Raw genomic sequence first — 7,034 nt, 5'->3', positions numbered from 1 at the left:
ATCATGATCGGGATAGCGAACGTAAAGCTATTGAACTTAGGTATGCTCTTTCCTTTTGTCAAAGTGGAATCGTAGAACAGAATGTGATACAATGAGATAGAATGCAATAGAAATAGCAACAAGGATAGCGAACGGGTTACCTACTCTAAGGGTGAAAGCAAGCCCTTTAATTCAATTATTTATTCCTACATTAAAATTCTTACATTAAAGAATGAATAAAATCTCCCCAAGTAGGATTCGAACCTACGACCAGTCAATTAACAGTTGGCCGCTCTACCACTGAGCTATTCAGGAACAAGGGGGGATTCGACCTCCTAGAGTTCAACTCCCGCTCTCAACCCATGAACAATATGAGTCCGAAGCTCCTTTCGTAACTCCCATAATTTCTTCGTAGTGGCTCCGTTCCATGCCTCATTTCATAGGGAAGCCCAAAGTGGCTCCATTTCATTCTATTTCACTTCCTAGCACTTCCTATCATTTAATATCCATCCCTTTGGTCTTATTGACATAAGAGGTGTCATTTATAGTCTATCTCTTTCTATATATGGAAAGTCAAGAAATTCTCATCGAAACATCGAGAAATTGTGCATATAGAAAACTCTAAAGAAAGAAAAAAAAGGAGACCCATGCCATGATTTTCAAATCTTTTCTATTTAATAGTCTAAGTTTCTCGATGAGGATAATTAATCCGGTCGTTGTGGTCGGACTCTATTATGGATTTCTGACTACATTCTCCATAGGTCCCTCTTAGATCTTCTTTCTCCAATCTTGGATTAGGAAAGAAGGAGATATTCGCGACTACTGGCGATTTAATTATGGGGTAGCTCATGATCTTCATATCGATCTATATCCACCTCTGTATCTATTCTTTCTTAGCTAAACAAGTGGAAGATCTATCCAATTTGGTTATATTATATCATGGACTCAAAAATCGGATCTGAATTTGACTGAAATGCACGATCTTCACAGGTATCACTTTTCATGATACCTAAAAGGTGGAATAGCGATTTTCGAACCATTTCCTATAAGAGAATGGTTTCCACTACTTTGAGAAATGGATTCTTATATCAAACTATAGCTATTGCATCAAAGAAGAAAAGAAACTAATAGAAGTCAAAGACATGGAATGATAGTGAATAGAGAGAAAGATTCTTCTGATTTTCTTGTTTCTATCTACTAAACGCCGTAGAGAATTGAGAATTTTCATGTCTTTCAATTCTCGTACTCGTAATTGGAAAGTTATGGAAGGAGTCCCATCATTTTGCAATGAAAACAACATATAAAACTCTGGACAATTTCGAAATCAGGCCAAGCGTCTTAATACATGTGCAAAAAAAATCATTATTGGCCCACCATTGATTAGAAGATTTAGCTTGTATGAATCGCTATTGGTTTGATACGAATAATGACAATCGTTTCAGTATGTTAAGGATACAGATGTATCCACAATTCATTTAGAGTTACTTAATAGTCTATTTCTTATACCATATCTCTATCCCGTGAAATTCTCGACCCAAAAGATGGATGCATATGCTGTGTTTCATTTGCTAAATGATATCAATTAAATGGTGTATCAATTCCATAAATTTCATATAGCAATAAATAAATCAGCAAAATTCTTTCTAATATTTTAGATAGAAGAAACAATTCTTCTATCTAAAAGAGAAGTTTTCAATGGTATATGTTCTAAGTTATAAAAATCTATAGAGATACTAAGCATCAAATAACACGGTGAGAGGACTTCAAACCACACATCATATCCACACATCAAATAACTCCTCTCTTCTCCTGAAAAGAAAATACTCCAACATCAACCCAACACGATATATGAACAAAAAACACCGCCAGTAAAAAATTAAAACACAAGGACAACACAGATAAAATCATAACAAAACAACTGACCAACGACTCGGCGATAAAAAAACGGCTCGGCGAAGCGCGCATTAGTCCCTAGTATATACTATTATTTATCTAATTTATGGTCAAAGTATGATTTTGGAATGTGTGCGTGCCTTTTTCAGTTGAATGTAGGAAATAGAAAGTTAAGAAGTGAGCCTAGCTCATTTGGTTAGGTGATTAGATGTATAACCTAGCCACTAAGGTTCAAGTATGCTCGGACACGAGTTTGGGTTTTTATTATTTTGAAGATGAAAAAACGCTATAGGGCCCTCCCTTATTGCTTTCCTTTCAAAGAAAAAGGATGTCTTAGCACTTATATTTGGTGTGAACATGAGGTAAAACATACAACTCTTTATTCACAAATAATCTATTGGGTAGAAAACTTCAGGATGGGTGCCATCTTTTTTTTGGGCAAATCCTTCTCTGCTATTCACGGTCTATCATAGCAGTATAAGCAACATCTGAACTAATAATTACCGCTAAGTTTTGCACTATAATTAAATTATTATTTATCACCAATATAATATAGTATTTACGCCCTCAATCCCAAAACATGTGTCGCCGATTTAATATAACTTTGTGCTAAAGTTGTACTAAATGAGCGACACTTATTTTGGGACGGATGGAGTGGCACCTAAAGGTGACGATAAGTAAGAGTGGAAACTCGTAGAAGATAATTTCGCATATCCCATATTCGACGAAATTCCTACATGGAAATTAAAGATCAACATCTGAACCAAATTGAAATTGAATGTGGATGATGTCCGGATTTATTTTACCAAAACATATACAAATGTGACACCGGTTTTGGAAGCAAATATGGATATAAAAATAGAGATGCCAATTCTAGCAATTCCGTCTCCACAACCCAATTATCTAGCATACAAATTCAAGCAAGTAGTCAAAAAAATTCATTGATATTCAAAAGAACTTTCCAATGGTAGAACTTTTTTTCATGTAAATCATTATATGTAACTAAAATTAATGGGAAAAGTTAAGCTCAAAAATAGAGGAGACCTTACAGTTTTGGAAGGAGAGTGTGTAGTTATTCAATTACGAGATAGTTGAGGCGTGCATCGGTTCAATATGCTTTGAGGTGTTGATCCATACTATTATTGTGTGTTCTCTAATCTACATGCCTAGATCCTCTACTTGCAACTCTAATGAGCAGTGGTGGAGCTTCCTTAGGGCCAACCTAGGCCATGCCCCCCCCCCCTGCTTGTGTAGTTTTGTTATACTAGTAAGCATGCACGTGAAATTCACGTGCATATGCGTGCCTGGCAAAGATGGCATATCTAGTGCATGCTGATGCGTCTTTGTATCATATGCCTGGCCTGGCAAAGATGACATATCTAGTGCATGCCGATGCGTCTTTGTATCCTGTTGAAGCATCGAAACTGTACCCAAGGAAATACCTGCAACTGTCGTTGGCTGCTGGGCCTGCTCGTTCGAACCAGCTATTATTTTTTCTTTTTCTTTTCTGATGTTGATTTACAAGTGTTTGATTCAGGTTCTTGTGTTGTGAGTTTGAGCTTGTGCTTGTGCTAGACAAGTACAGTAGGTGTAGACCGTAAGCATGTTGTAATAAGATGGATATGCTTCATAGCTAACTGTCGCCTGAGTTTCCAAAGATTTTTCTTGTACACAAGTTTTACATGTCAAGTAGTAATAAGATGGATATGCTTCATATCTAACTGTTGTCTGATTTTCCAAAGGATTTACATCCATCCATCGTCGTTCCCACAGCATGAACCAAAAACAAAATTCATAGTTCAAATCAAAATACAACCTTTTGCAGCAAACTAACCCATGCGGAAATTAATAAGAAATTCACATATGATGCAGATGTATCAAAAATTTACATGACGCAGCTGGATCATCTTCATGCGCTCTAAAGGTGTATCCAGCGTCGGCTTCGAAAAAGGCATATCAAACCGCCCTTTTCTCCCTTCAATCCCTCTTAATCTCATATCCAACGGCTCACAGGAGCCCGCATGACGGGAGGATCTAATCTCCCATATCACCTGATACTTTCCCACATCCAGATAGCCATTAGAAACAACAATATAGCCAGAAACAGAGCTAGATTAGAACATTCCCCCGGTTGAAAGAGAGAATAGATTTATCTGGATTAAAAAAATCATCTACATTTAAATAAGGGAAATAACTACAGATGCTAAACATGCCAGGGAAACTACAAATCTTTCCACTTAGTACAGAACTATACACTTAGTACAGAATTCACCATGTGCTTATCAGGATTGCAATAAAGGTTAATGACAGTAAAAATGGAAGTTAACCTCTCTCTGGATCATCAAATAAAGAAAACTGAGCATCAGCATTGATCCGAGAGCTTATAACATGCAAGAACTATACACTTATCAGGATTGCAATAAAGGTTAATGACAGTAAAAATGAAAGTTAACCTCTCTCCGCATCATCAAATAAAGAAAAACTTAGCATCAGCATTGATCCGAGGGCTTATAACATGCAAGAAATATACACTTAGTAGAGAATTTACCATGTGCTTATCAGGATTACAATAAAGGTTAATGACAGTAAAAGTGGAAGTTAACCTCTCTCTGGATCAACACATAAAGAAAATGTGTTTGCCCATCGTGTTCATAAAAATAACTCATTATTCCTAAAACCATTAATTCGAGATATACATCAGATGTGCACTTCTACTTATTCAATTTGGAAACGTCACATGACGAACAGAGTTTGACTTACTTCAAACAAAACATTCACATGCATGGTAATAGCAATCAATTTGTATAATGACAGTTGAGCTTACGATTATGAAACCCACCGAAGATCTTCTTGATGCGAGGTATAGCAGTAGAAAACCGAGAATGACTCGACCTACAAGCCATCCACACCAACATCAATCAGTTGGCTGCACCTATCGAAGATCTTCTTGATGATGTCCTCGTATGACCGCAGCCTCGCTCTACTAGAGCATGAACTTGAGTTGCAGATGGACAGCAAGGGAGTACGGGCTATTAAATCCTATAGATCATTCACCCATATCTTTTCCTAAATCTAGGAATTATGAGAAAAAGAGAAAATAAAAGCATGTACATCAGAGGCAACTAAACAAAAACATCGCCATGGTTCATTTAACATACAAAGCATTTCAAAAAAAAATATCATACGACGTGCAAGTAGGAGTATCAACATTTGGACATATATTTAACAACTAACACATAGTAAATTAACTGCCCCCGTCCGCCTCCTTGTGCCTACTCCTGGTGCATCTTGGGGCTACCAAATTTGATGAAGAAAATCAACTGTAAAGAACAATGTCCCGGGCCTGCTCTCCCTAGTATTCCAACTCAGTTCTTCAAAATATATTTGGCCAAAATCTATGTAGCTCCTGGGCATGGTTTCTTTTGCTAGACAATTTTCACTTTTAACCTTTTATATATGTATACATGGTATATCACTGGACATAGCATAACGATATTCCCAAAAGATATGTGTGGATGAGTTTAACTCTCTTCCTTCTATTGGCATAATGGGAGGAAATTGCATTGTTCAGAAAAGTGATTCTTTCAGAGGATCTGCTTACTCCATATCTAAAACCCACATGAGTGTTCCTAAGTGATTCTTTCAGGGGGTGTGCTTACTCCATATCTAAAACCCACATCAGTGTTCCTATGCATTGCATATCTGTTTTTTCTTATATCATTCAGTGATGTAAGTTTTGCAATTATATGTCAGTACATTCTTCGTTTTGAACCATGTACAGAAAAAATCCACCGCCTTGGATAGCTTAGAACTTTAGTAAATCATTCACACTGTGTGGGGTGCCTTGTATCTGTGGGTGTACTTTCAATTGCTGAGGTCCTTCCACAAAACAAAAAAAGAGATAGTAGGAGCCATCGGTATTGAACATGGGAAGAACTATACAATAAACTATCTTTGCAACATGGACGAAGCAGAATATTACTATGAACCAATCGCACAGATAAATTCAAAATTCCGTATGGGCCTGTCGGACACATACCAGTGCAGCGTGTGGAGGCGGCGCGTCGGGCGCACCACGCGCATGAAGGGGCCGCAGATCGACAACGAAGGAAGGCGCTGATTCGGGCTGGATTGCGGCGCCGGAGCGGGGGAGAGCGCCCGGGTAGGGAGGCACCTGCCACGACGTGGCTGCGGCAATGCAGCTCAAGACGGGCTCCCTGCTCCCAATCCTCCTCGACAGTGTCGTCTTCGTCTTCCTCCCCAAGGCCTTCTGCGGGCGGGATGGGTAAGGTCGGGGGTCGTCCTCATCAGCGCCGCCGACGCCTACGCGGCGCTCGCCTACTGCGCCGACCCTGGAGGGATTTTCCCTTCGCCTGGCTCCTCCGCCTCGTCGGCGACGGACGGGCGCGGAGGAACGCGAGGCGGCGGCTGGGCGCGGAGGATGCATCAGGGCGGAGGCCATGGAGCGGCGGTGGAAGCGCGTCAGGAATCTCTCCGACGAGTTCGACCGCATCGCCGCCGCGCAGCAGGAGGGAAGAAGGGAATCCGGGGAGAAGAAGCCTGCCGCTACAGAGGGTTTTTTTTTTGAACCTTCCGCTACAGAGGTTGGGGGAGGAGGTGGACGGAATACGTGCGTGTGTGAGTTCCGCTTAAAGATCGTGGAGCGATCGTGGGAATGGAGCCGGCAAGATAAGTGGGCACAATTTTTTTTCTCATGGGCAGAGGAGTTCGGTACAGTAAAACATGTTTGGTGTTAAACATACAAGAGCTATGGATCGTTGGATTACTCTTATTGTACGGTGCAGATGATTTGGTTCTCCGCCCTCTCATGCTTTTATAGGGGTAGTAGATTATTAACACAAAATTAGACAGAAATGATAGTGTTTTACCCAATCTTTGATTGAATAGCCCCTCCTACATTGGTTATAGCCCCTGCTATAGTTCTGATCAAGCTCTATCACTGCTAATGAGCATCATATATACCGTGTTTATGTCTAGATTTGTTGAAAGATCAGTTGATGATAATGTGATTAAAGATAATGAAGCACCAGCAATCATGTTGGAGAAATTTATGAGCAAGGTTACTCACCCTAGACATTACTCTCAACTAGGGAGTCTCGCACCCATGCATCCATGTTGAGGGGAACAATGCCTCTTATGTG

At 39.8% G+C, this 7,034-nt stretch overlaps 1 long non-coding RNA gene and 1 other non-coding gene across 3 annotated transcripts; both read right to left on the bottom strand.

The window, feature by feature from the left end:
* Positions 1–222: 222 nt before the first annotated feature.
* TRNAN-GUU (transfer RNA asparagine (anticodon GUU)) lies at positions 223–294 on the bottom strand. The gene has a single exon. It is a non-coding gene; the product is annotated as a tRNA-Asn (tRNA).
* Positions 295–3,498: 3,204 nt separating this feature from the next.
* On the bottom strand, positions 3,499–6,555 carry LOC123134881 (uncharacterized). Of its 2 annotated transcripts, none has more exons than XR_006465757.1 (2): positions 4,697–6,555; positions 3,499–3,923 (listed from the first exon to the last, which is right to left on the bottom strand). It is a non-coding gene; the product is annotated as an uncharacterized lncRNA (long non-coding RNA). The 2 variants fall into 2 exon arrangements; XR_006465756.1 differs by having other exon boundaries at positions 4,712–6,555.
* Between the last annotated feature and the right edge of the window lie 479 nt (positions 6,556–7,034).

The sequence above is a fragment of the Triticum aestivum genome, chromosome 6B (genome assembly GCF_018294505.1).
Source record: "Triticum aestivum cultivar Chinese Spring chromosome 6B, IWGSC CS RefSeq v2.1, whole genome shotgun sequence".
Taxonomy (NCBI): Eukaryota; Viridiplantae; Streptophyta; class Magnoliopsida; order Poales; family Poaceae; genus Triticum; species Triticum aestivum.
The sequence above is the reverse complement of the archived record's forward strand: the minus strand, read 5'-3'. Positions and strand labels throughout refer to the sequence as shown.